The sequence below is a fragment of the Diceros bicornis genome, chromosome 3, assembly GCF_020826845.1.
Source record: "Diceros bicornis minor isolate mBicDic1 chromosome 3, mDicBic1.mat.cur, whole genome shotgun sequence".
Lineage (NCBI taxonomy): Eukaryota > Metazoa > Chordata > Mammalia > Perissodactyla > Rhinocerotidae > Diceros > Diceros bicornis.
In genome coordinates this window covers 94,867,008-94,894,506 of record NC_080742.1, presented here as the reverse complement: position 1 = coordinate 94,894,506, position 27,499 = coordinate 94,867,008, and positions in this window count along the sequence as shown.

The following is a 27,499-nucleotide window of genomic DNA, read 5'->3' as shown; positions in this document are numbered from 1 at the left end:
CAATTTAGATCACAAAGTCCATAGGAAGGGGACATTGTTCAACTGTGGACAATCATCGAAACCTCAGAAATATTTCCTAAGCCATGAAGAAAATAGCCTCTGAAGGAACAACCTGGGGGAGAAGTCAGAATCAGATTATAATTCATGAGAAGAAAACAATTTAGACTATCTGAGGTCTGGTGTGAGTTCTGCCAACAATTAAGCATGTGGCCTTGGCATATTTTCCTCTCTGGCCTCCAGTTTTCCCATCTGTGAATTAGGTGATAGTAAGAGTAGCAGCGACTAACACTTAGACAGCTCTTACTTTAAATGTGTGAATATGTGAGTGTCACCTACATGGTAGCCCTTATGAGGCATTATTCTCATACTAAACTGGTGCTATAGATGGAATGTTTGTGTCCCCCCAGGTTCATATGTTGAAACCTAATCCCCAATGTGATGGTATTGGGAGGTGGGGCCTTTGGGAGGTGATTAGGTCATGAGGGTGGAGCCCTCATGAAAGAGATTAGTGTCCTTATAAAAGAGACCCAGAGAGTTCTCACTTTTCTGCCATGTGAGGACACAGTGAGAAGATGACCATTTATGAACCAGGAAGCAGGTTCTCACCAGACACCACATCTGCTGGTGCCTTGATCTTGGACTTCCAACCTCCAGAACTGTGAGAAATAAATTTCTGTTGTTCATAAGCCACCCAGTCTATGGTATTCTGTTATAGCAGCCCGAATGGACTAAGACACTTGCATATACTCTTCTCAAAAAAACTTGGGCAATTAGTTAACTTCTCAAAAACGAAATCGAGGCAGAAATTGATTAGGTAACTGCCCAATTTCACATAGATAGTGTGTGGAATTGGGCTTCAAATCCAGGCAGCTGTCTCCAGAATTCATTCTCAACTACTGCTCTATCGCACCTTACTAAAGGTCCCTTCTAATTAGAGCCCTTACGTATTAATCAGTTATTTTAAATTCTTGGTTTGATAATTCCAAAATCTCTGCCATATCTAGGTCTGGTTCTGATGTTTGCTTTGTCTCTTCAGACTGTTTTTTGTCTTTTAGCATGCCTTGTAGTTTTCTTTTATGATAACCAGATATGATATATCAGGTAAAGGGAACTGAGGTAAATGGGACTCCAGTGTGAGGTTGTGTGTTTATCCGGCTAGGAGTTTGGCTGTGTTTGCTGTTTGCAGTAGCTGTAGGTGTCTGAGGCTAAAATTTCCTCTAGTTTCCTTGTTTTTGTCTCTCCTGTTGTCTTTGGGTTTCCCTAGAGACTCTTTCTTGAATAGGGTCTTGCATTCTTTCAGCTGTAACCCACTATAGCTATACGGAAGCCCTACTGTTGTGGTGGGAAGGTATGTGGGGAGGGGAAGTGATCTATAGTCCTATGCCTAGGTCTTAGCCTCTTAGCAAGCCTTTACCCCTGGGCTGTGACCTTCACACAGGCTTCCCAGTCCCCATCCCCCTCCTCTCCTTAGGTGAGACAGGGCTGGAGTCGGGTATTTGCCCTCCCTCAGGTTGGTCAGATTCTGGTAAAACCCGAATGGGCTAGGTTCTGGTAAAACAATTTCCCTTGAGGACAGGCTTTGTTAAGCAGAACAGACTGCTCTAGGCATATTTCAAAATGGTTACCTTTTCCCTCCCCTGCCTGAAGCACAAGGAGATTTTTCTCTGATCTTCATTGTGAGAACCTGGTGGGGCTCTTGGAGGTAAAACTCATGGAAGTGTGGGGGCTCTCCCTAAGGCTGGCCCCCAGAGTTTTAACTCTCTTGCAACTTCACACTAAGTCTCCAGCAATTTGTCTCCAACTAGAATTTGGGTGATCCTGCCAGCACTGCCTCCAGTACGGGCTCCTGTTCCCCAGCCTCTGCTCTTGGGAAGCTGTGATTCTTTACAGCCTCTTCTCTCTCCTGTTTTTGGAACAGTGGCTTACCCCGTGACCTCAATTCCCTGAGGGATCTAAGAGAAGTTGTTGGTTTTCAGTTTGTTCAGCTTTTTTCTTGTTGTAAGGATGGGATTGATGACTTCCAAGCTCTTTACATGTGGGATCAGATACCAGAAGTCCCTTCTAGCTCTGCTGTCCTGGAACTCTGTGAAACCGGCTATGGCTCCTTCATGCTCTGTAGCCTGAATTTTTGAGTGTCTTCTTTGTAATGGCAGGGAAAACATGGTATGAATGATGCTAACTGACTTGTGTTCCTCCTATTTATTTTGTCCATTAGAATAAACCCAAAAGGCCATGATACAAATGGCAAAGTAGCTTGTACAAAATCACACACAATTTGTGTGTGGCAGATCCAGAATTCAAGCCCAGTCAGTTACTCAGGAAGTGCCCAGTCTCCTACATATAACTCAAATACCTTATCATTTAGTTAGAGTTGGGAATATACATGTGATGTTGGTTTATTCTGTTATTGGTGATAACTTTGATTATTTTGGTTAAGGTGGTTCCACCAGGTTTCTCTACTCATCATTTCTTGAAATATTTCGTCTTGTATTTTCTTTTATAATTTTTTCTCCTTCTGACCCTCCTATTATTAAATACAAATAGAATTCCTGATTTGTGGAACAACATGGAAGACTCTCAAATGCATTTAGCTCAGGAAAAGAAGCCAGATGCAAAGGCCCACATGATTCCATTTATATGACATTCTGGAAAATGTAAAAACTATTAGGAAGGAAAATAGATCAGTGACTTGATGAGGAGGCTGAAGAAGGGGAATGTGAGGTCAGATTTCTGGGCCGACTCCAGACTGCACCTTGAGGTAATCCGTGAGGTGGTGGGAGTGCGAAGGGGGTCAGAGACTGAGGGGCTTGGTTCCTGAAATCCAGTGGGTAGGCATAAAGTTATGGCACTATTTTATATACAAAGCTGTAAGGCCTGAGCATGCTGGTTACATGTATAGAAAAATCATTTGTATTCATTTCTATAGGAGAAATTTATTTATCTTTGGCTGCGTAGCAAGTGCAGTCTTCTCATGGGGTCAAATGTTACTGTGTTTTGCTAAAGCCCAGTGCTGCTTGGTTATTTTGCTCCTCTTCCTACGTATCCTGTGTGGAGGGCCATGTCTGATGCTCTGATCTCAGGGATATATTGCTGCAACGTTATCTTACCCCCGATATACCACATTTGACAACTTAGAGGGGTAGAATAGAATGTTGCTTCATCTCTGAGAGTCCGTAATCATTGAGGTTTAAAGTTACTTACTTTCACTCCCAAAAGGAAAGCTCTCTGAAAATTAAATTGTTTTACATTTTCTTAGTTTACATAATTGGTAAAATATCTCCTCCTCTTCTTCCCCCACCTCAAAAGGGGTAAAGTGACAAGTTTTTAAGTAAATCTTTTTTTTCCCCCAACTATCTGGAGACTTTAGTATGGGATTCACAATGGCCAAAGGGTGTTAGCTACCCTGGAGCAACCTGTAACCCTGGGAGGAAATTATGAGTTTATGGTTCATTTTGTGGCTGATACCATTCTCTCTAGTTTTATCTCTGGCCTCAATTGTGAGAGAAAATAATTGGAAATGCTATGATGAAAATAATAGAGTGATTCCTCTTGTTGCTATGGTGACAGGAATAAATCAATTCCATTGCTCTGAAAAATTGCCCGAAAGTGTACTTTAGCATTCCACAGTGGGTGTATTTGTTAAGAATTTTAATCTGTCAGCTTCCTTCAAAATGGCACAGCACTCAGGGAAATATTTTACATCTGTACTTTTAGCTGGTTTTGATTATTTTAAAGGAAAGCAGTGGAGAATAAATAGTCATCATTATAGTGGAAATCTAAGTAATTTTCTAAAAGCATCTTGCCAGGTACAGACCTGAAAGCACATTACAGTTTTGTTTCCACCATCACGGAAAAATGTCCTTGTCAGCACCAGCTGACTGATTGGATGATTGTTTAGGTCATCAATAATCAGTAGTAAGAACTGGGACTCTAAAGGTCCAGTTTAGGAACCAGAGGACACAGATTCCAAATCTCATTCGGTGTAAGACAGTCATATAGGCTTAAGAGAGTCACTAAATCCCAGTGCCTCTGTTTCCCCATTAAATTAAAAAATTTTTTTTGTTGTTGAGGGAGATCTGCCCTGAGCTGACATCTGTCCCAATTCTCCTCTATTTTGTACATGGGTCACCACCACAGCATGGCTGCTGCCGAGTCGTGTAGGTCTGTGCCTGGGAACCGAATCCAGGCCACCAAAGCAGAGAGCACCGAACTTAACCACGAAGCCAAGGGGCCGGCCCCTCCACATTAAATTTTCAATTGTGAACAAAAGTCATCATTTCCTAATTGTTTTACTACAACTTACTATTATCTGCTCTTGAAGTCATTTACGTCTATTGCAATTGTACCGTGGAAATATTGTATAACGGCAGGCTTGTGCATGTCTCTTCCCAAGTCTGCATTCTGTGACCATATTCTTCCAGTATTTGAAAACCCCTGTCAGATTCAACAAAGAATTCGCTCATGTCATTGACCAACAGGTGAAGTTCTGATACTCATTTTTTGGTTTCACTTTTGCCTTATTCATTAACCTAAACAAAGTGTCAACCAACACTTGTGTTGGAACTATACTTGATCATCCCTTATGACCACAGGCTGATTACAGATGCAGGGGTCAGCAAAAGCCAACGAAACCATTCTGTGAGAATCAATGGCTACATGAGACAACAAACAGTATTGTATGTTTTATTAATTGTAAATTGTGTGTTACACATCGTGCATATCAGCACCGTTTATAATAAACTCGTATGGTTGGTGAACATTTACCTGCACGTCACTGGAGCTGGTGAAGGTTGGGTGGAACCATCGACATTGCTGTCAGGGAATGCATGAACTAAAGTCTGTTGGCAAAGGAATTCTGTCGTAGTGTCCCTTGGGGCTCAGTCATCGACTGGCCGCAGCCCATGGCGGGATGGCCTCAGTGCAAAGAGGAACGGATTTCAAAGCGTAGAACCTGGGGCCTTTGGTCAGTCATGCTCCCTGTAGTTGGAGTTCTGCAAAGAGCATTCTCCCGGCTGCCACACTGACTTCGCATGTGGTTGGAACTGAGGCCTCAGCCTATCCTACAGAAAGCTCTGGGGCTGGGATGGCCTTTCACAGTGGTTCCGAATGGAGGCAAGAGGGCCAGGCCTTTGTGTCCCCCATCAGCCAGTCACTGGCTGTGGTCAGCCCCTGGGGAGGAGGCATATCCTTGGGTGAGGTTGTGCTCTGAGGCTGAGGCCATTCCCGTGAGGGGCAGAGCTGTGAGCATCGGGGGTGGGTGGTCAGTGGCCCGTAGTCCCAGAAGCTGGGGATGTGTTCACCCACCCTGAAGAGGGGGTTTGGCTGGAGCACTACAGTATTTACTAGGCCCCCTTGGAAGTTCACAATGTTTATTAGCAGTTAAAAGTCTCTGAGAAATTCTGCAGTCTAACTTTGTCTAATCTAGCATTTTCTCAATTTATTTAACCAAAAAACCATTTTGTATGGGTGTGCCCGTTAACATCCTTTAGCATCCGTCATCTGCAGAACACACTCGGGAAACGCTGGACCAGAGAGGAGAGCAGAGTCAGATCATAAAGGACCATGCATGCCATGCTAAGCAATTTTGATTCTCTGCTGTAGGCACTGGGAAACTGTTCTGATTTGACCTGCATTTTGGAAAAAGCCCTTTGGAGGTGTATGGAGGATTGATTGGGGTGGGAGAGATGGAGGCAGGGAATCTACTTCAGAGGCTGTCATATCTTCCAAGGGAGAGATGACATGGGCCTGGATTTGGATAGGAGAGTCAGAGAGAAGAGGAAAATCAGAGGAACGTTTGAGAGATGGAATCACTAGGATTTAGTGATAGGTTGTTCTCACATTGCTCTGTAATCTAGGTCAGTGTACATCTAGTTTACATCTTGTTCCCATTTGCAAACTGTTTTCCTTCCTTCCCTCCCTTCTCTCCTCCCTCTTCCTTCCTTCCTTTCCTTCCTTCTTTCTTCTTCTCTAATTATCTTCTCCTTCTCTTAGTTATGAGTCCCTGAAATGGCATGTCTAACAACCTCACCTGCCGGAACAGCTTTTACATGCTCATTCTTTCAGGCTCCAGTTGGTTTGTACCCACTTCATCCTCTTGTGTTCTCTGATGAAAAACAAGGATTAATCAGGCAGCATCCTCTGATAGCTTCACACTTGTTGCTTTGGGATTTAATGTTCTGATGGCTTTTCCATGTGTCTGCATTGCTTTAAGTGTATGGTACAAATGAGCAAGAAATGAGGGTGCAAACATATTCTCATGCATTTAACTCAGAATTTATTTGTTCCTGTGCACTTTAGTTTTTATCATTATTGGAAGAATCATATTTCTTTTCAAGAAGAAGGTCTTGTTTCATCAACTGTATGGGAGGGTAGATTTACTTAGTTTCTGGACCCTGTCTCTCCTTCTTCCTCATTTTGTGTTATGTTATTGGCAAAGAACACCTCTTAGGTATTTTATTGGCAAAGAACACCTCTTATTTAGGTAATTTTAAAAATGAAATCAACTCTGATGCTCTTTTTCTACTTTTCCCAGAAAAGGAAGTTTAAATCAATAACTGAAATAAGTTTTTGTGGTACTCAGAGATTTCATTTACTTGTGGTCAGCCTCATGGGAATTAAGGTAGATAACTGAAGGTAGTTCTAGTGGAGAAATACTGAATGCATCTCTAGAATAGGAGCTTTACCTTCGGAGTACCAAGGGCACCAATTCCTCACCTCTAGAGTTTTTAAATAGCAGAACCAGAGAAGAAGCATGTTTTCAAACATGCCAACAGAATGAATTTTTAATTTTTAGTTTGGGGAACTTTCTGAGACTTGGAAAACTTATTGAAAATCAAGAGTGAAGTAAAAACTATGTATTTTACATATTTACTTTTTGGAGAACACAACTTAAGACTTTGTTTTAATGTTTTTCTATTTTGAGTAGAGAAACATCTTGACAAGGGGCCATTTTCAAGTTCTCTGATACCTGCACACTGAGGGCCATTGATGGGCTCTATTTTGCTGCATTTTGATGAGGCCTCTTCAGGGAGCAAGGAAACCTGATTGTGTCCTGCCTTGCTGCCTATTAGCAGAGAGCCTAGAGGGAGCTGGGGGTGCGGTGCTGTGGAGTGTGACACTGGCTTGCTTTCTCCAGATGAAGCAGGAGGACACCAAGCTATTTCTTGGACCAGCTGGGCCTTGAAGGAGCCTGGCCAGCTGTGGAAGGGCTCAGCTGAGACCCTGAGGGGATATGCCATGCATGATCAGCCAAAGACTATTTGCTGAATAGAGAGCTGTTGGATGCTGACCAGCACAGAATAGGAGTGGTCATCAGGATCCTCAGCTCCCCTAGACCAACTGACTCTGGAGCAGAGCACGGAGGAGACAACTTTGGGAATGACTCACACCCAGGACGCTGAGAACGGTTACTGAAGAAGGGAGAACTGGACACTTGCACATGATTCAAAGGATGTATAGTTAAGTCAACATATGCTGAACACTGTCTAGAGCCCTAAATTCTAGTCTTTGATGACCAGTATTGTGGGTAGAATTGTCACAGGCCTTCTATGATCCATCCTGGCCAGTAGGAAAAGCAAGAGTGGGCCTGACTGGAGCATCCTCAGTTCACGAGAATCTGATACTCTGAGCTGAGTCACTAGATTTGGCTTGAGGGGCATGAATTTCTGTGGGGTGGGTTCCTCTGCATCTGAACCCCAAATAGCAACCCTTTAGGAGTTCCAGAGAAGTTCTTTGCAACACGTATAACAGACAAAAGTTAGCGTCCGGAGTACATAAAAACTCCTACAAATCAGTAATAAAAAGAAAATAGAAAGTCAATGAAAAAAATCAATCACTAAGAGAAAGACCCAAGAAAAATGGGCAAAAGATGTGAAAGAGCATTTCACAGAAGAGAAAACCTAAACGAGGAATAAACGTAGGAAAAATGTTCACCTTCATTAGCAAGCAGGGAAATGTAAACTTTAAAACCACTACAGGAGATCAATTTTCACCCACTTCATTGGCAGAAAATAAAATAAAACAATGCCAAGTGTTGATGAGGCTATGAAACAAGGAGAACTCTCATACAAGGCTTTTAGGAATGTAAATTGGCACAATTGCAGGAGAAAATAAGTTAGTATTAATTAGTAATTCCTGCAACTCAGTGATTATACTACATGGAATATAATGTGCCGAAGAATGTCTAGCAATGATATAATGATATTTATAATAGTAAAAATTCAAAACAACCAATATATCCATCAGCAGCAGATTAGATACATTTTAGTATACTCATACATTGAGGTACTATGTAGCAATGAAAATGAAGAAAGTGCAGCTCCATATATCAATATTAATAAAATTTAAAAACAAAGTAGACACAAAAAAGTAAGTCACAGAAGAACGCATCCAATATGATCTTGTTTATATAAAGTCGAGTGACAGGCGACAGTCAATAACACATTGTTTAGAGACGTACACACGTGGGGTAGACCTGAAAGAAAAGTTAGAAACCGACATGAAAATCAGGGCAGTGGCCATCCGTGGTGGAAGTTGGAGGGGGAGGAGGTGTGACAGAGATGGGCACGTAGAGGGTGTCTAAGTCATTGATAAAGTTCCTTTGTCTAAGCTGGGTAGTGGCCACATAGGTGTTTGCTTTATTATTATTTAAACTATATGTTAAACTATATATTATTTAGACTATATGTGTATATGTATATATAATTACTCTATGATGTTATTTCACAATTTAAAAAAAAAAGAGAAGAAGGAGGAGGAAGTGGGGAGGAGGAAGAGGAGGATGGACACCAGGTGATGTTTTGGGCCTCGCAGGAGGCTCATTTAGTGCTGTGGGAATGGACATCTGAAGAGAGTAATAAAGAAATGTCTGCACCATTTGCTGCGATGTCTGCTCTGGACCCCGAGTGCATCCCCTGATCAGGTTGGGTCTTTGTGGAGCTGGGCTGAGACTACACACCTCCCCAAACTGTGGGTCAGGGATGGCTTCCTGTAGAAGCTGACGCTTGAGCTGGATCCTGAAGGGTGGAGGAAAGCGTGTCCAAGGGCATGGAAACTTCTATTATGATATAGTGTGATTGTCATTCATTCAACAAATATTTATGGAGGTCCTGTTGAAAAAATAAAGGAACAGGGACACATAGAGCTGTACCTGAAAAGTGTCATAGGTTTGCAGGAATGAAGTATTACAGAATTGATGCAAAGAAGGTGTTGCTTTCAGCTGCAATAGAAGCAGGATAGCCTTAGAGTCACAGCATTTCAGAGCTGGGCAGAGAGGGAAGAAACGCTCACTGAGTGTGACTTGAGTCAGGCATTGAGTTAGGCGTTTACATATCCAGGTGGGTGGAAAAGGCATTCTGGGTGAAGGGAATGCCTGAGCAAAGACCGAAGGAGGGAATTACAGTCACCGAGGAATGGTGAGGGGTATGGCTTGAGTGGAATAAAATAATAAGTTAGCATTTATTGTAAAGGTTAGACAATTTTTCTGTAAAGGGCCAGATAGTAAATATTTTAGGCCGTGTGGGCAGCACAGTCTCCTTTGCAACCACTCAACTCTGCTGTTGTACCACAAAAGCAGTCACAGACAATATGGGTGAGGCTGAGTTCCAGTAACATTTTATTTGCAAAAACAGACAGTGGGCTGGATTTGGCCCACAGGCTAGAGTTTGCCAATCCCTGATTTATTGAACCCTTACTGAGTGATGAATGAGCTCTGTGCTAAGCACTTGATATGCATTATCTCAATTCTCAAAACAATCATGGGAGCAGGGCACTGTCACTACCATTCTCTCCCATTTACAGACATGGAAACCATGGAAATCGCGGAGAGATTAAGGTCCTTTAGTAACACGTAATGGAGGCAGGATTTGAATCAGAGAGTCAGGCTCTAGGGTTCGCTCTTAATCACTGTGCTGCCTGATAATTAGAGGGATTGTTGGGGGGATGGGCCTCTCATGGCCATCCTTGCTGCCTAAGAGTCATCTTGGTTAAACAGTTGAGAGTCATGGAAGGTTCTGAGTGGAGACTGACATAATCAGAGCTGTTCCACACCCTGTTCCTCCAGCCTTGTTCTCCTCCACTGAAGCATAAGCTGCCTCTCACTCAGGCTCTCACAAGCAGGGCAGCTTTTTAGATCATTTGGAATCAGCCTTGCTGAGAGGTCAGCACATCTGAGCGTCCAGTGCAGTGAGGGAAAGGTGACTGTCCAGTCCAGGAGGGACCTCCTACTTGACAGCCTAGGAGCAGATACCCTGCAATAAAAGCTGAACCTGTTTCAGATAAATCACAGTAGTGGCAGGCTTTCTGGACTGGCTACAACAGAAAAATCCTCGTGGGTTCCTGGTGGCTTATTCGTGTCAGTGGAGTCAGTATCCACACTGTGACTGCTGCCACTGTTAGCAACCTGCCCTATGGCAGCCCTCTCACTTCAGAAAGCAGTTTGGCAAGCTCAAGTTTTCCATTTTCTAAGCCTTCCCAAACATAAGTATCATGTTGCTTCCATGTGGAAGGCTGACATTTTTATTTCACCAGAAGGCAGTCACTTGCCAGTTGTTCTTTCACCTGGAAGACAAGAACTTATGAGAATGGGTCCCCACCACCGTGTCTGAAAATGGACTGGACGGAGGATGGGAACCAGTCACTAGTTGTTTATATCCTAATTCATGTCACCCTGGCTGGAAAGGGAGGTTTGGGGCCAGATCTTGAAGATCTTTACGTCATACTAAGGAGTGAGGATTTATCCTTCAGGTCACTGTCTTCTGCAGTGTGCTCCCTAGAACGATACTCCTCCAAGACAGTCTCTAAAAAAAGTTCCAGCACTGATGTGTGGGAAGCCCCATATACCATACTCTTGCATCTCAGAGCTTCATGATGTACGAGAGCATTTTAAAGGCTCTGGGAAGTTTTATAGTAAAGAAGAGTAAACATATCTTTTAACTTAGCATTCCCAAAGTTAGTTGGCCATATAAAATCCTTTCTTCAGGTAGTACTGATTAAAATTCTGCAGTGCTAGTGCTCCCTAGACATCATTTTGGGAAATATTGTTGCAGGTGATTAGGGTCAGTGGGGTGTTTTAGGAAAAGTAAGGTCATCAGATAGATGATTTAGAAAAATAACCAGGCAGCAGATTAAAAGTTGAGTTAAAGAGAGTTCGACTCAAGTTAGGCAAAAGAATCTAGCCAAAATCATGAAAATATCGTAATAGTCTAGGAAAAATGAGGGCCCAAAGTGTTGACAGTGATCATGGAGATGGAGAGAGACCGATTTTGTCCAGACACTTTTCTGAGACGGGATTGAGAGCACGTGTGATGGACTGAATGTGGGTGGTGAAGGAGAGGGCGAGATTAAGGTTGCCCCAAGGATGTGTGTGTGCGTGTGTCTGTCCAGCTTGGTTGACCAGATGGATGATTATACTGTTAACTGAGACTGGAAACGCAGAAGGAGAACTTCCAACACGGCTGCCTTTTAAAACCACGTTAGTACATTGTTTCTGGATCCATACAGTTGATGTCACAGAGCAAGCATAGGCAAGGTCAACATGGAGGCCTCAGGCTCTGGGATCTGGCAGAGATGTAGAGTTTACACGTCCCACAGATTTCTCTGCTTCTTTCATGCTTCTCTGTTCAGTGTCAGTCTTCAGCTCAGGGTGTGAGACCCAGCAGGGCACATTAGCTAGGAACATAAACAAGTCTCTTTCTGTCAAAATGCTTAATTACAGCAATACATTATGACACAATTGGCTAGCTTGGTCTGTCGAAAAGGCACAGAAACAAGAACGATTGTTTTAAAATGGGAGTTTCCAAGCTAAATTGTCAGGGAATTTTGGGAATTCACAATGGGTAAAGGTTGTCAGAAGCAGCAATTAAAAATTGCCTCTGGATGTGTCTCAGATGGGAGAATATTTAAAATCACCATAAATACTGGACCATTATCCTCCCAGTATTGGAAGAAATTGGAAGAAAAAAATCATAATATTGTCTTTATGTTTCCTATTGCAAAGAAGTTGTAACTGAAAATTATGAAGAAAAGTACATGAATGACATAAAATACCAAAATATGAAGACTCAGGTTTTCTGGAAACATCACAAGACAGGTCAATTTATTAGCACTCCGATCTAATGTTCTATTGCTAGGAATTTAAGGTTCATTTTTATAACCACCATTTTGTAATTTATAAATTTCCTTCTGTAAAGTTCTCCTGTAGATATCCAAATTCTACCACATCAACGTAGACACCTTTACTAAGTTCTATGTTCATATTTTAGCTTTAACATTGCTGAAGGTCAATGTTAGAAAGAGCTACAAGACGAACATTTCTGCACCTTCATAAAACTCTTGAAGATATATATTTTTTTGCTTTGTTTCTTCATAGGGGGATTCACACAATCACTTCTTTTAAGAATTTAGCACAAGAAAAAAGAATTGTTTCCTTTTCTGAGCTATAGCTGATTGTATTTTCTTTTTTGCTTTAGCTGTCAAGAAAAAAAATGACGGTAAATTTCACAATCAATCACAGTAGATATTCTATTTCCTATACCAGGATTGTCTTGAGTGGGATCCATGAAAGAGAGCCCCACAAGGTACTCCGTGCTTAAATGCAATTGGGAAACATTGGACACCATATTTCATAATACATATTAATATACTAAAGGCTCAGACAAGTCTGTGGAAAAGAAATCTATGTTACTTTATCCCAATTTCCCCCCCAGTTTATTTGAGGAGAGGATATTCTTTTTCATATAACATCTATTAACATTTCTTAGACTTAGTGTTCCATAAAATACATATTTTTTTATTGTGGTAAAATATACTTAACATAAAATTTATCATTTTAACCATTTTTTTAAATACACAGTTCAGTGGCATTAAGTACATCAACATTATTATGCAACTACCACCACCATCCATCTCTAGAACATTTTCGCATCTTCCCAAACTTCCCATTAAACAATAACTACCCATTTCCCTCTCCCGCTGGTCACTGGCACCTGCCATTCTACTTCCACACAATACACTTTTGGGACTGACACATCCGACCGATTGATATATTTGTGTTGGCTTCTTTTAACATGGTTTTGATTTGGAAATTTTACTTTAATTATCTTTTTATATTTTTACTGTTTTGTTAGCTACCTCAAACTCTCTAACTCCTCTTAAAGACAAATTACTTATAAATTATTAGTAAATATTTTATAATTAGAGATTCACAATGCATATTAGCACAGTGAAGACCCTGAGAATAGAGGCTTAATAAGAAATTGGAAATGTAACACTCTATGAACAGTTGTATAACTTAACAGTGAATAATATAATCTGATGATTCCAAGGGAACTCCAAGGTTCTGTGTTCCAGCCATACTAAGCCATTTGTAATTAACCCAGAACATGTTCTATTGCGACCCTGACTTTGCATATGCTGTTCCCTATGCTTAGAATGCCATCCCCATTCCCTCATTCAAGCTGAGTTAAGTACTCACTTCCTTTTCCATGTTTGTGTATAACTATTTAAAACACTCTTCTACCATATTTTTGCATTCCTGTAATTATTTGTCCATATGGTTGTGTCCCCCACTAGACTCTGAGGTTATGAAAGGCAGAGAGAATGTTCTATTTATCTCTCCTGTAGCTAGCAGATGATAGAAGCTTAATAAATGCTTGTTGAATAATTTAGCCCAACCATCCATCCAATGTTGGAATAGTTTCTAGGACATTCCTGCACAGTTGTCTAATCTATGGGTGAATACTTCTAGATATCAGAAAGCCTTACCACATGAGACAATCCATTAACTCATGGATAATCCTAAGTGTTCAAAAAGTTATTTCTCTGAAGAATAGTCTGTCTTAAAATAAGAACCAATACTATTAGAATTGTAAACACATGAAAGCTGAATTTTTATTTTTATTTTTTGCTGTTTTGTTCACTTCTGTGTTCCCAGCACTTAGAACAGTCCTTGGCACATAATAGGCATTCAATGAATATTTGTTGAATGAATATGTAGTATCATACTTTATACTACAATTAGAAATAAGATGGCCTGTTATAACTGTTATTTAGCACTATAGTAGTTTTTAGTGAATGCATAAAACAAGAAAAAGAACTTTCATAATTATTAGAAAGGAGGAGACAAAAATTTTCATTATTTGTAACTGATACAATTTTATATCTAGAAAATCCAAGACGATTAACCAATACACAATTCAAAATTAGAAAGTTTAGTAAAATTTCTTGTTAAAAAATTAATGTCTGAAAAACTCATAGCTTCTTACATTAAAAAGAAGTTAGTAAATACAGTCAAAAAATCCCACTTGCAATAGCAGCAAAGATATGAAATACTTGGAAATAATCTTCATAAATATGCAGGACCTCTATGAAGAAAATGACAAATGATAGTGGAATAATTGGTTAAATATTTGCTAAAGAATTAAGCTGGCTGTCCACCTTATACTCTATACCAAAACAAATTTCATATTGACTAAAGAGGTAAATGTAAATGATGAAACTGTTAAAGACCCAGAAGAAAATATATGCAAATATTTGCCAGATCTTATCAGATCTGGATGAGAGGAAGACTGTTCTAAGCATATATGCTTTTCCCCATTAGGAGATAGCCCAGTGGATTTGACTACATTAAAATGAAAAAAATTCTGTAGATCAAAAAGCGCCATAAGCAATATTAAAAGTAAATGAAGAACTACGGAAAACATTTCCAACACAAATGATGCGAGAATTAAGTCCTGATTTTATAATAAACTCATGTAAACTGATAATACGTAAACACTCCAATAGGAGGATGAATAAAAACATGAATGAGTAAGTTACAAATGGTTACAAAAAATACAGCAGTCAAAAATCTTATGAAAATATCTCCAACCTCATTGGTAATCAAAAGAAATTCAAATTAAAACAATGAGATGCCATTCGTTCCTAGAAAATTGATAAATTAAAAAAAAAAGTAACATCCAGGGCTGATGAAGATGAGGTGACAGGGGACCATTCTCCACTGTGGCAGGCGTGTAACCTGTGCAGCCTTTCAGTAAAGCAGTTCGGCGACAGGTGTCCAAAATCTTAAAAATGTTTAATCCTTTGACTCATATCTTTATTCTTGGTAACTTGTCTTAAGGACATTGTCAGTGATGCTCAAACTAAGATATTCATCCTAAAATTATTTATAATAGTGATAAATTAAAAACAATAATAGAATATGGACACATTCATAAAAAGGAGTATTTTGCAGCCATTTACAATAATATATATATAATTATACATATATACAATAATATATATATATAAAAAAAAATATATATATATATATACATTTTGCTGAGGAAGATTTGCCCTGAGCTAACGTCTGTTGCCAATCTTCCTCTTTTTGTATGTGAGCCACCACCACAGCATGGCCACTGACAGACAAGTGGTGTAGGTCCATACCTGGGAATTGAACCCTGGCCACTGAAGTGGAATGCACCAAACTTAACCACTAGACCACTGAGGTTGGCCCTAAAATAATATTTTAAAAGAACGTTTAAGGATATGAAAACTATTCATTATATATTATTTAAGTAAATAAAGCAAAGTATATGTCTAGGTATACCATTTGATCCCAATTTTGCAATTCACACACATATAACATACATATACATGTGTGTGTGTGTGTGCAGGAGTGTACACACGTGTGCATGTAGAAAAACTAATTGGAAGGAAATGCTAATGGTTACCTCTGGGTGATAGGATGGTGGATGATGGCTGGATGACTTTTTTTATTATTAAACTTATTGTATTTCCAAACTTCCTACAACAAACATACATTGCTTTCATAATGATAAACAGATATATTAAAAGGAAACATAGTTCTTCCTTATATGAAATAAGAAATGACCTCTGAACTTGCTGATCTTTTATTCCCTGGCAGGCAAACAGAACAAACCTAGTTCCTCTGACGCTGCCCTTCTCGAGCAATCCATTTTCAGTCACTCCCACTTTCATCACATGAATTTCTACCACATCATTCCACCCTTCCGGTTACGCTCCTGAAAAAATGCTCCAAGTTGTTTCAACCCCTCTTGAAAGTGACACATAGTTTTCCACGAATGCTCTGGTAGGCACAGAGCAGAAGGGTCCCATGTTCTAGATTCCACACTTCCGTTCATGCCCCGCGTCTGAATTAGGTTCTCTCTTGCTCCTGATGCATGTAGACCGAGTGTGGATCCCTGGGTGTTCTGCTGACCCAACGCTGCCCTCCCTCGCCGCCCCGCCGTCCTGGAACGGGCGCTGCATATGCTCTACATCTGGAAAACACTCTCCCCTCCAGTTCTGGCCAGAGTCCTGTCCTCTGTGAAGGCTCTGGGCCCAGCTTCCACATCCACTGTCCCTCTCTCATGACCCTTCTTAAATTTGACGATTACGGTACCCCCAGAATGTCTGCAGGCCGTGAGGCAGTGCGTAGGGGGCCTCGTCTCACTTCCCTTCGCGCACACCATATCTTTGCACATCTCAAAGGGAAAATCAGGCTCTATCTGATCTAATAATACACATAAATGTGCTTCCTGCATCCTTCTCTCAGCCTGCCTTGGCTTGTGTGAAGTGCAAGCAAGCAGCTGTTTCCCATCCTTTGGGGCATGCTGGTGTGGCTGTGAATCAGACTGTATGCTAGTATTGCCCGATTGTTGAGTAAGATTCCTATTCTCGATGTCAACTTAAATATTGAAGGGTGAGGCAACCTGGTGCAGTCTTTCAGTAAGGCATCTGGATGACAGGTGTCCAAAATCTTAAAAGTCTTAGCATCCATTCATGGGAATGGGCATTAAGAGGTATAAGAAATTTTTATTTGTAAGTATTAACTCTTTCCCTGGTGGAAGGAAAGAGTAGAGGAGAGGGAGTTGCCTGAATGAGGTACAGAACACTTAGTGGTGGGGGGTGGGGGGTGGGAGTGGGAAGGGCTGTGTAACCTAAGCTGAGATGGATTTGGGATTCACTGGTTTCCTATTCTGATGGAATTAGACAAGAACTTGGAGCTTCCTTTTGACTGATGAGTATCCAAGTGACAAGTTCACAAACAAGATGGAATAGTCTCCTGAAAGTGAAACAGAGTGCATTAGCCTCAACCTAGGTAATGGACTGGCTAACAGTAGAGAGAGTCTTTGGATAATGGTGCCTGTGGTCCAGTGTCTCCAGCCATACTAGGTACTGACAGATGGAACTAAACTTCACCCAGGCCAGCTTGGCAACTGACCCTCTGTGCCATATCTTCGAAAGTTGGTTACAGGTAAATAAATATTACAGGCAAAAGAGGATCTGTGTTGCTGCTCAACAATGCGAAAATGCTTAACACTACTGAACTGTACACTTAAAAGTGATTGAGATGGTAAATTTTATGTTATGTGTATTTTACTACAATTAAAAAAATATACCTGTTATACGATAAAAATGTGAAAAATTGATATAAAACACAAAGTAATTAAAAATAAAGTTGCATAAAGAGACCTAAAAAAAAAGTTACTTGGATTAGTTTCTTTCCTCCTTTCAGGGTGGTTATGTTAATTTTTTGAAACAAAATTTGATTGATTAAAAAAAGGTTGTGTTGGAATAATATTTGAAAATTCTGGGGTAAGCAAAGATAAGCGAATTTTGTTATTACTGGATTTTTACACGCTGACGTGAATTCCAAACCTCAAGGGGAAGTTAGAGTACGCAGTGTTTCCCAAACTTATTTGGCCATTGAACACTACTTTTGTAGAACATCTCTGAAGAGTCTTTTTAGAGACTGGACTGAGGGAGGAAAGTACCAAGGAGCTGAATAGTCTGGGAACACTTGTGTCTTTGACTCAACATGCATTTTCTATGGAGGGGAAGTATGTGATCTGCAAAATCATCTGTTTCTATGCTTCTGCAAAGTCATTAACATTTTTGCTTTGCTTTTCTCCTTTGTCTTCTGGTTAATGTCCCTTTTGAAAAATTCTATTTCTCAATTGACTAAGGGAAAAAGGAATTTTTTGGTATCCGTGCTAAGAAAGCTAATGGAACAGAGTGCTCTAGAACAGTGATTCTCAAATTCTAACATGTGTATCAGGATTTACCTGGGAAGGAGCCTCACCGTCACAGAGACTTGAACTTAGTGGATCAATGGGAAGAGGAAGAAACTGCATCTCTAATAACAGGTGAGGGCGCCTGTGCGTCTGTGGGCTGGGATTAAGCACGTGATGGCAGTTAATTTCTCATGTGGAGAATCTGGAGGAGCCAGCGGAGCTGGGATAGAGTGAGGGGGAAAGTCAGCTAGGGGAGGGAGAAATGGCAGAGACTTAGAATCGGTGCCTGCTGAGGCATATTCAGGTTGGAGGCAAAAGGAAAAATCAGTAATACCGATTCTGTCTTTATTTACAATTTTGATATTTTGTTCATTGTGGACTTTTTTTTTTTGAGGAAGGTTGGCCCTGAGCTAACATCTGTTGCCAATCTTCCTCTTTTTTTTTTTCTCCCCAAAACCCCAGTACATAGCTGCATATCCTAGTTGTAGGTCCTTCTAGTTCTGTGTGGGACGCCGCCTCAGCATGGCTTGATGAGCGATGTGTATGTCTGCACCCAGAATCCGAACCTGTGGACCCAAGGCTGCCCAAGCAGAATGTGCGAACTTAATTGCTACTTCACCAGGCCAGCCCCCATTGTGGACTTCTTTTGCATTAAAACATTATCTATCTGGATTACTGAGTTTTTTGCCCCGGCCCCTTTAATTTTTGGGCACAAGACGAGTGCCAACCCTGGAATTTGTGATCCTTTTCTTCCTGGAAATTCCCTTGGATAGTTATTTGCTTGCATGACATGAGTTTGCTTCTTTAGAGTTGCACTAGCATTACTTAACAGGGGGCGGTTGTTCTCCAATATATTTCCACATAATTTATAAATTTGCATTTTTCAAAATTACTATTAGGTTATGTCATATTCCATGCACAAAAATGGATCAATGATTCAAAAGGGACTAAAATAGACATGTAAATATTATAACTCAGAATAACACCATAAACGTGGATAGTGAACATGCAAATACAGAATGCAGATCTGTATGAACCGGGAAAAATGTATCCGTGAGTGAGATGATTCTCAAAATCAGCCTAAGAAGGAATAGCAAGTGGGAAATGCAATAAAAAGTGTCAAAATGCTTGATTTTATTGGAACATTTGCAACTTTCTCCTACTTTCTTTCAAAACTTTCCAAGTAGTAACATAAAGCTGTTAATTTGTTCATATTTTTCTAATAAAACACAGTGACCATTCGATAAACCAAGTTTTTATTTTCACCCTCCCCAGGACAGAATAATGTCTTCCAGCAAGAAATAAATGAATTTCATCACTAAATGTGGAGATAAGACCAAAACTCATAGACTTCATTCAAAGTCTCACTCTTTGTAGCTAGAATATTATCAATTACATGGTCATGCAACAGCTTGTAGAACCAGCTACAAAAATGAATGTCATGAAGTACTGTGCTCAGGGAGAAAGCAGAACAAGCTATTGGCTAAATTCTGGGTGACTCTGCAGGATGTCACATAACTTATGCGGCGTAAAATATGAAAGAGCACATCAGTAGTTTTGCTTCATAGTTGGACAAGTTTGCTGCATATAAGTATGAGTCAGCTCTTGAAAAAGATGCATAACAGAAGAATTTGACGACGTTTTATCTTGCTTATCACTGAAAACTCATGCTACGGGAGAAGAGGTTTTTAAAATTGTGTTGTTGACTATTTTGTGTACTAGTCATATAGACCAGACATGTGATTGGGGCAGTGCTGATGGAGATCAGCTATGTGTGTGTGAAAAGAGACTGCATCAAAGTGACAGTCCACAGAAAACAGCTGGAGGTCAGTGATATGTCTCAGATCTTTGGCACTGAAGGAAGGGATTTTTAAAATGTGACTGCATAGTCAATGAGACTATGTATGCTACTCAGCACACACCTTTTCAGCAAGCTGGGAGAAAAAATGGGCAGAGATGACAAAATGCTGATTTTCCATGCTCAAGTCCACTGTCTCTCAAAGGAGAAGGTGCTTATGTGGGTTTTAAAATGAGGGATAAGAAAAAAACATTCCTTCATGCATGTTACAGTCATGCCAGTATACTCTGTTTCTCTTGGTTCAAGTTGTCAGCTCAAGTGATGAATCTGAAAGACACATTCAGTATATTGCAAAGCCTGTATCTATCACTCTAGGACTGAAATGTTATTCTTTGTAATGTTCAGATAAGATATCATCAGGATGTGTAAAAGTCAAGAGTGGGGTAAATGACCAGGTGACTGAGTTTAACTCTTACCTAACACGTGTTTTTCTTTGTCAGAAAAAGAAACTGATGATGTATTATAAGGCATATTTAAATAGCATGTCTAAATGCTGAATACATAACAAGAAATACTTTCCAGAGCTGAGACAATGAAAGAGAATTAAAACTTTATTCCTTGTTCCTTCTTAGCTTTTGAGAGTGAGATGCTCCTTAACTTTGCATTGACGCAGAACAGAAAGCAGTCTTGAGTGAAAAAGTTCTCTGTAATTTCTGGGTCCTTTTTCAATCTGCATGTCCAAAACTACTTTGACTGTATCAATGTCAATATCCTGGTTGTGATGCCATACTAGAGCTTTGCAAACTGTTACTTTTGGGTGAAACTCGGTAAAGGGTTCATGGGATCTCTCCTTATTATTTATTACAACCGGACATGAATCTACAGTTATCTCAAAATAAAAAAGTTTAATTAAAAAAATTCAAACAAAGACCAAAAGATAATAATACTGTGATGGATATCCCGTATCTAAATCTTTGAGAAGTTGTAAGAGGGCTTCCTTAGGGTAAACTCCTTGAGTAGAATTGCTGGATCAAATGGAATGTAGATTTTTTACATCTATGTTCATGAGGCATATTGGTCTATAATTTTCATGTCATCTTTTGTCAAGTTTTGGTATCAGAGTTATGCTGGCCTTGTAAAAAAATAGTAAGCTGGATTTTTGTCAACACTTGTTTAATTTATCCTCTTATACAATAGGAATTTGTTAATTTCCACATTCTTCTTCTTCTTTTTTTTTTTGTGAGAAAGATTCGCCCTGAGCTAACATCCATTGCCAATCCTCCTCTTTTTGCTGATGAAGATTGGCCCTGGGCTAACGTCTGTGCCTGTCTTCCTCTACTTTATATGTGGGACGCCTGCAGCAGCATGGCTTGACAAGCAGTGTGCAGGTCCGCACCTGCGACACCCGCTGAAGTGGAGTGTGGTAACTTAACCACTACACCACAGGGCTGGCCCCCACATTCCTCTTCTAGATTGTCTGGCTCTTGAGAAAGCAATTCTGACTATTGTTGGTGTGATGAGAAAATACTATAACCTTCAGTTTATTCTAACTTTTCTGGACGTAAATGCTGTTCTATTCGTTCTCTCTCTGTTTTTGTAATTATGGCACATCACAGTACTGTGAGTTTAGTTTGTAGAGAGGTGTGATTGAATCCTGCATTTTTAGCCTTGCCTCTCTGGACTTGGCTTCAGATGTGGTTCCTTCTGGGATGATCAACTTTGTCTAACAGCTAAATCCGTTATCACTTTTCTTACTGTATTCAGGTGAGTTTCAGATCCTTGAGTCATTTCATCTTTAACACGCATTTCTGTTTCTCTCTCTCACCCCTTTCCTGATCCTAGTACAGGGCAGGGGGGACATAAACCTTCACAGATGGACCTTTTCACATTCCCAATCATCTTTCAACCCAAAACTATTCCAAGCTTTAAAATATATTCTTTAATATAATTGCCATTTTATATGATTTTCTTCTATTTTTGTTAACTGGCATGAACAACTTTAAAGAAGTACTTTTGTGGTTAGTATTTCTCTTTGTAAGCAGCTGAGAGAAACAAACACAATGATATCTAGTTTTCTGGTAGAGTCCTGTAGGCTAATTCTCTGGTCTATGTTTTTATGCTCCACGCAGTACACAGTCTTTCCATGAGTTGAGCTTCATTTGTGTTTATGATTTTCATGAGCTTCAAGACTTTGGATACCCAATTTCCTTCTTCTTCTGGTCTTTTGACTCCTTTCTCCTCCTCTTCCTACTCTCTAGCTGGCCCACTTCCTCCTCTCTTCCTGTTTTGGGTTTTCAGCTGGTTCTCAGTGGGCTCCTCTTTTCCTTCTTTTCAGTTTTTATCTGAGTTAATTTCACTAGACACTGCCCCCATAGTACAGCCATTTTCACTCTGACTTTTACTTGTTGAATCCCTTGCTCATTCTTAACCACTTAATCAATTTTCCTTCTCTTTTACTGACAGCCACCTGGGTCTAATTCCTTTGTTTTCCCCATCTCATTGTGGTGCCTCTAGAACCATCTCTCTGTTCTTTTACATCCTCAGTGACATCCCTGCATTTACCTGGACCCTTGAGGCTGCCACAGCAATCTTCTATGATGACATGCTTTCAAGCTGTGTGTCTAGATAATTTTCCTCCCTCCCTTCATTATTTTTTATCTTTAAACCTATTTTATGATAGGCATTGGGAATGTAAAGGCTACATACAATAATTTTGTAGGTAAATAAAAAACAAAATGGAATCATTTTTCCCCTTACCTGAAACATTCCTGGCTCCAGATCCTGCTTATGAGATTATTATTATTTTGGAGCTATATTCCTAGTCAGTTTGGCCCCCCTCTCATATGGCTATGATCCTTTAACTCAAAATGAGTAGCATCTTGTAGGTGGTCAGCCATATCCTCCCCTTGCCAGAATGCTTTCCCACTCATTCTGCAGGTCCAGTATTAAGTCTGTTGGCTACTTTTACTAGAATGGTTAATCCTTCACACTGCTTTTTCTCGGTGAGGAAAACTGACCCTGAGCTAACATCTGTTGCCAATCCTCCTCTTTTTGCTTGAGGAAGATTAGCCCTGAGCTAACATCTGTGCCAGTCTTCCTCTATTTTTGTATGTGGGTCACTGCCACAGCATGGCTTGGGGAGTGGTGTGTAGGTCCGCATCCGGGATCCAAACCTGCCAACCCTGGGCCACTGAAGCAGAGTGTGCTGAACTTAACCTCTATGGCACTAAGCTGGCCCCCATCACTGCTGCTTTTTGATCAAGTCTCAAATTCTCCCAAGTCCCTGTTTCAGTCCTAAAATAAATAACCTTACCTGCTAAGTAAAATTCTTTTAGCGGTCTTTTTATCCTAATAGGTTTTCCAAAGTAAATCCAATTTCTCTGCTAGTCAGATCAATGACCATTGACATGTCCCTTGAGTTAATCTCAACTTAACTAATAACCAGTGCTCCACTAATCTGCTGGGCAGTGCTTTTATCCTTTGTGAATGATTCTCCTTCTGAGGGTATCCTTCCTTCTGCCTCAAGAGCAGAGCAGCTTGGGACGTTTGCCTTTGAGTCTCCAGAACTGGAATAAACTCCAGCACATTGTGGGCCATTAGTAAGCATGTGTTGAATGAATGGATGAATCTCCGTGGGCCCCAGGTTGTCCTGAGGATCTATGTCACTTTGTAAAGTGCTACATGATTTGTAGCCCTTAAGAAAGATAAAATAGACAAATAAGTAGGCTCTACTGGTTCCTTGTACTCCCTCAAAGTGGGTTATATATTCTACCCTGTTTTCTGTGCTTAGAAAATCTTCATTTTTGTTGGTGGCCTCTGCCCCCTGTGTCCAAGCTACTTCTTGTTCATCCTTTAGGCCTTGGTCTAAATGTCATTATCAGTCCATCTGGGCAGTCTTTTGGGATTTCCCAGGCTTGGCCCCAACCTCCCTTTGGGTGCTCTAGTTTTACCTGGTACTTCCTTTTTATGGCACTTCACAATTGCCATCAGTTGCTCAACGTCTGTTTTTTCTACTCATCTGAAAACTCCATAGGGTCAGGGACTGAGACAGTTTTATAGCACCCCATTCCTGGAGAATGTGGGAGACGATAAATATTTGTTGAATGAATCAGTAATCATATGCAATGATATAAAAATATATCATTCCAATCCTTAGGACAATATCCTTATATAGTCATGCTTAGCGTTGGAGATACATTCTGAGAAATGTGTCATTAGGCGATTTTGTCATTGTGTGAACAGCATAGAGTGTACTTACACAAACCTAGATGGTGTAGCCAACTACACATCTAGGTCACACATTTCCAGCAATGATGGACTGCATCTATGACGGTGGTCCCATAAGATTATAATGGAGCTGAAAAATTCAGATTGCCTAGTGGTGTTTGTAACTGTCATAAGGTCGTAGCGCAACACGTCACTCACGTGTTTGTGGTGATGTTGGTGTAAACAAACCTACTGCACTGCCAGTCATATGAAAGTGTAGCACATACAATTATGTAAAGTACATAACACTTGATAATGATAATAAAAGACTATGTTACTGGTTTTTGTATTTACTAAACTATACTGTAGTATCTTTTATTAAAGAGGACCCAGGAGTTGGATCTTGGGGCATGGGAGGCGTTCTGGTACTACTGCATCTTCTGATCACTGGAGAACAATGTTGAAAGGACCGTGGAGGTCAGTCTGAGAGGAGGGGTCTTACTCACGAGGAGGACAAGACAGACAAGTTGAGTATGAAAAGTAATGATTACAGTTGAATGCAGTCTGGCCTTAAGTCTGTAATAAAGCTATAAAACAGAGGTTGGCAAGCTGTTTTTTGTTAAAGATGGATGATAAATATTTTATGCTTTGTGGGGCTCTTTTGCAACTATGAAACTCTGCTGTTTTGGTACTTAAGCAGCCATAGACAACATGTAAATGGGTGCACGTGGCCATGTTTGTATAAAAAATTTACAGAAACAGGTGATGAGTTGGGTTTGGATGACCCCTCTTATAAAGAGATATTCAAATGAAGAGTGCTGACAAAATTATGGGAAACAATGTCATCATATAGAGTTCTTAAACATACATATTATTATAGAAATCAAGAAATATTATACGCCACTCAAACCAAAATAAGAGTAATTCATATTAAAATTTGGGCCAAAATACAATTAACGATCACAAATTTTTCTTGCCCTAAAAACCTTCAGATCTGTCTAATTCTTTGGGGTTAAAACTTTATACAGTGTCTATTCCAACTTATGATGTTTGAAATGTTTTATGTATGTGATACAATATTTGATGTGTGTGATAAGCAAAGGTGACTACGGTGTTTGCCATGGAAACAAAAGCCTGGTATGTTTGCTTTCTGAATGACTAGATGTGAAAGACATTACTCCAATAGCATGAGTTTACTATGATACCAAATTTCCTGATTTCTGCAACTCTTGCTAGTCAGGAGTTGAATTGTATAGTGGTTTCTTTGAAAGACAGGAAACGAGAAGAAGTGTGAACAATCTATGTTTTGTGTGTGCTGTTTTTAGAAAGCAAAAATAATGTTGATCCATCAGTAATTGACCACCACACAGTTGTATTGAATGAAGAAATGAATGGAAGAGACAAAAAAGAGGGGCAGTTTCAAAAGACCTTATGAAAGAGAATTAGCAGAACCTGGTAACTGAATGAACGTGGCGGGCAGAAGGAGAAGAGATCTGCCTTTGGTGACTGGGTGAAGGGTGATAAGGTGTAGATTTCAGGAAAAGGAGCAGATTTAAAGGAAAAGGATGATGAGTTCCATTTTGTACAAAATTTTGAAGTGCTTATGAGATGTCAGAATTTGCTGTATGAATCAGAGGCTCAGACAAATTGAATTGAAGATACTTCTTTCGGAAGCAGCCTTAGTAGAGAAAATGAACTAGTTAGCTTGTGTTGCAGCAAAAGAGATGGAAGGGAAGAGATTAGATTGGATCTCTGGCAAACAATACCAACATTGATGAGGATGGACTAGACTGAACTGAGACTAAGACCATTAGTGGTCAGATGGGGACCATGCGGGTGAGCACCCCAGAGTGTCACCAAAGCCGAGGCAGGACTGAGTGCTCAAATGCTACAGTGAGGTCGGGCATGTTTCCCTTCTCTGCCCCTTTCTCTAGTTAACATCCCTTGCTTACAGTCTACTTTGTAGCTTTCCAGATGTGGATTTGATCTGGCAGGAGGCTCTCACTCCAGTCTTGTGTATGATTCATCACTTTGCAGAATGTTTGCTAGCAGACAGGGAAAGCTTTTGGCCACATCTTTAGTGATGATGATAAGTAGGAATATGGTGATTAGCGTGTGGTGAGGATCTAATTGGTGGACTCCATTCTGACATAGAAGCCTAGTTTCACTGTTGAGAGTCTGATGCTAGTGAGGGGAGGTCTATTCCAAGATCTGAGGAAAACAACCCAAATGAATTTTTTGGTGAACTTGAAGTTAATCACGATGTAGGCGTGATTCTCATCTTGTTGCCACCAAATCTCTCCCTTTTCCTACATAAACTCCCTTTGGTTTCACTTGCTCACTGCAGAAGTCTCTCTTTACAGCCCACTTTAGGGCTTGATGACAGTGCTTCAACCCTCTTTGAGTCATCGGGGGAAAAGGATAAAGATGGGAATGCTTTATGTCTTGCCAGGGGGACATCAGTGATAACCTCATTGAGGGGGAGAGTGGCAATGGCATCTCCTAACAGCACCAGTTACTTTGCTCTATCTTCAGGAGCGCTAGACACATAAAGTGTAATGCAATTTCTATGCTGTGTCTTCCCAGAGGGTGAGATATAAAATTAAATTAGGAAGAGTAAACATTTTTTAAAATGGAAAGTTAAAAAAAAAAAGAGGGAGAGAGAGTTTTTCAACTCCTTGTCTTAGTGGTGTATGTCTTAAGGGCATCTGCCAACCTCCCATGACCTGGTGCTTCAATTCCAAAGGTCACATAGGGGAGAAGAGACAAAGCCTTAGGTCCATACAAGTTGGGAGTCAGTTCAGAAACCTCAGAGTAAGGCTGGATCCCTGACATCCACACTCTCAGTGAAAAGGTGAACTAGAAAAAAAAAGCCATCCAGAAAAGTAGACTGTGAGGAGACTTGTCTGTTTTAGCCTTGATTCTGGGTTTAGGGGCAAAACACAGAAGACTGCATTGAAAATTTGTTATCATAAACTAGTTCATGAGTGGGTTTTCAGCTTAAATTCAAAGCACTTGTGTGATGCAAATAAACTCAGGCTGAAAATTTAGTTTAAACTGGTTCTGATTTTGTAGTGTTTCCAGTAACCTGAAAAAGAAAACGTACATCTGCTCTGGAGTAATATACCCTCAACCCGGCCTCAGAGAGTCCCATAACGTTCCTAGGAATGTGGCCTCACAAAACAAAAAACAAACACACACTCGTAGCCAGAAACAATAAGCAACAGAATCAGACCCATAGAGTCTTCCAATATAGGAAATATCTGTATGTTTAACAGGCAAAGGAATAACACAGGAAATTAGAAGTGTGATGAAGGGACAAGAGGCTCTCAAAAGTGATCAGGAAGATTTAAAGCAGAATCGATGATAAATCTTAGGATGGAAAATACAGTAATTAAAATTTAAACCTGAATGGAAAGAATATCTTGGAAAGGATTCTGGAAAAATGGTGGAGAGGTGACATAGTGTTGTAATCTAC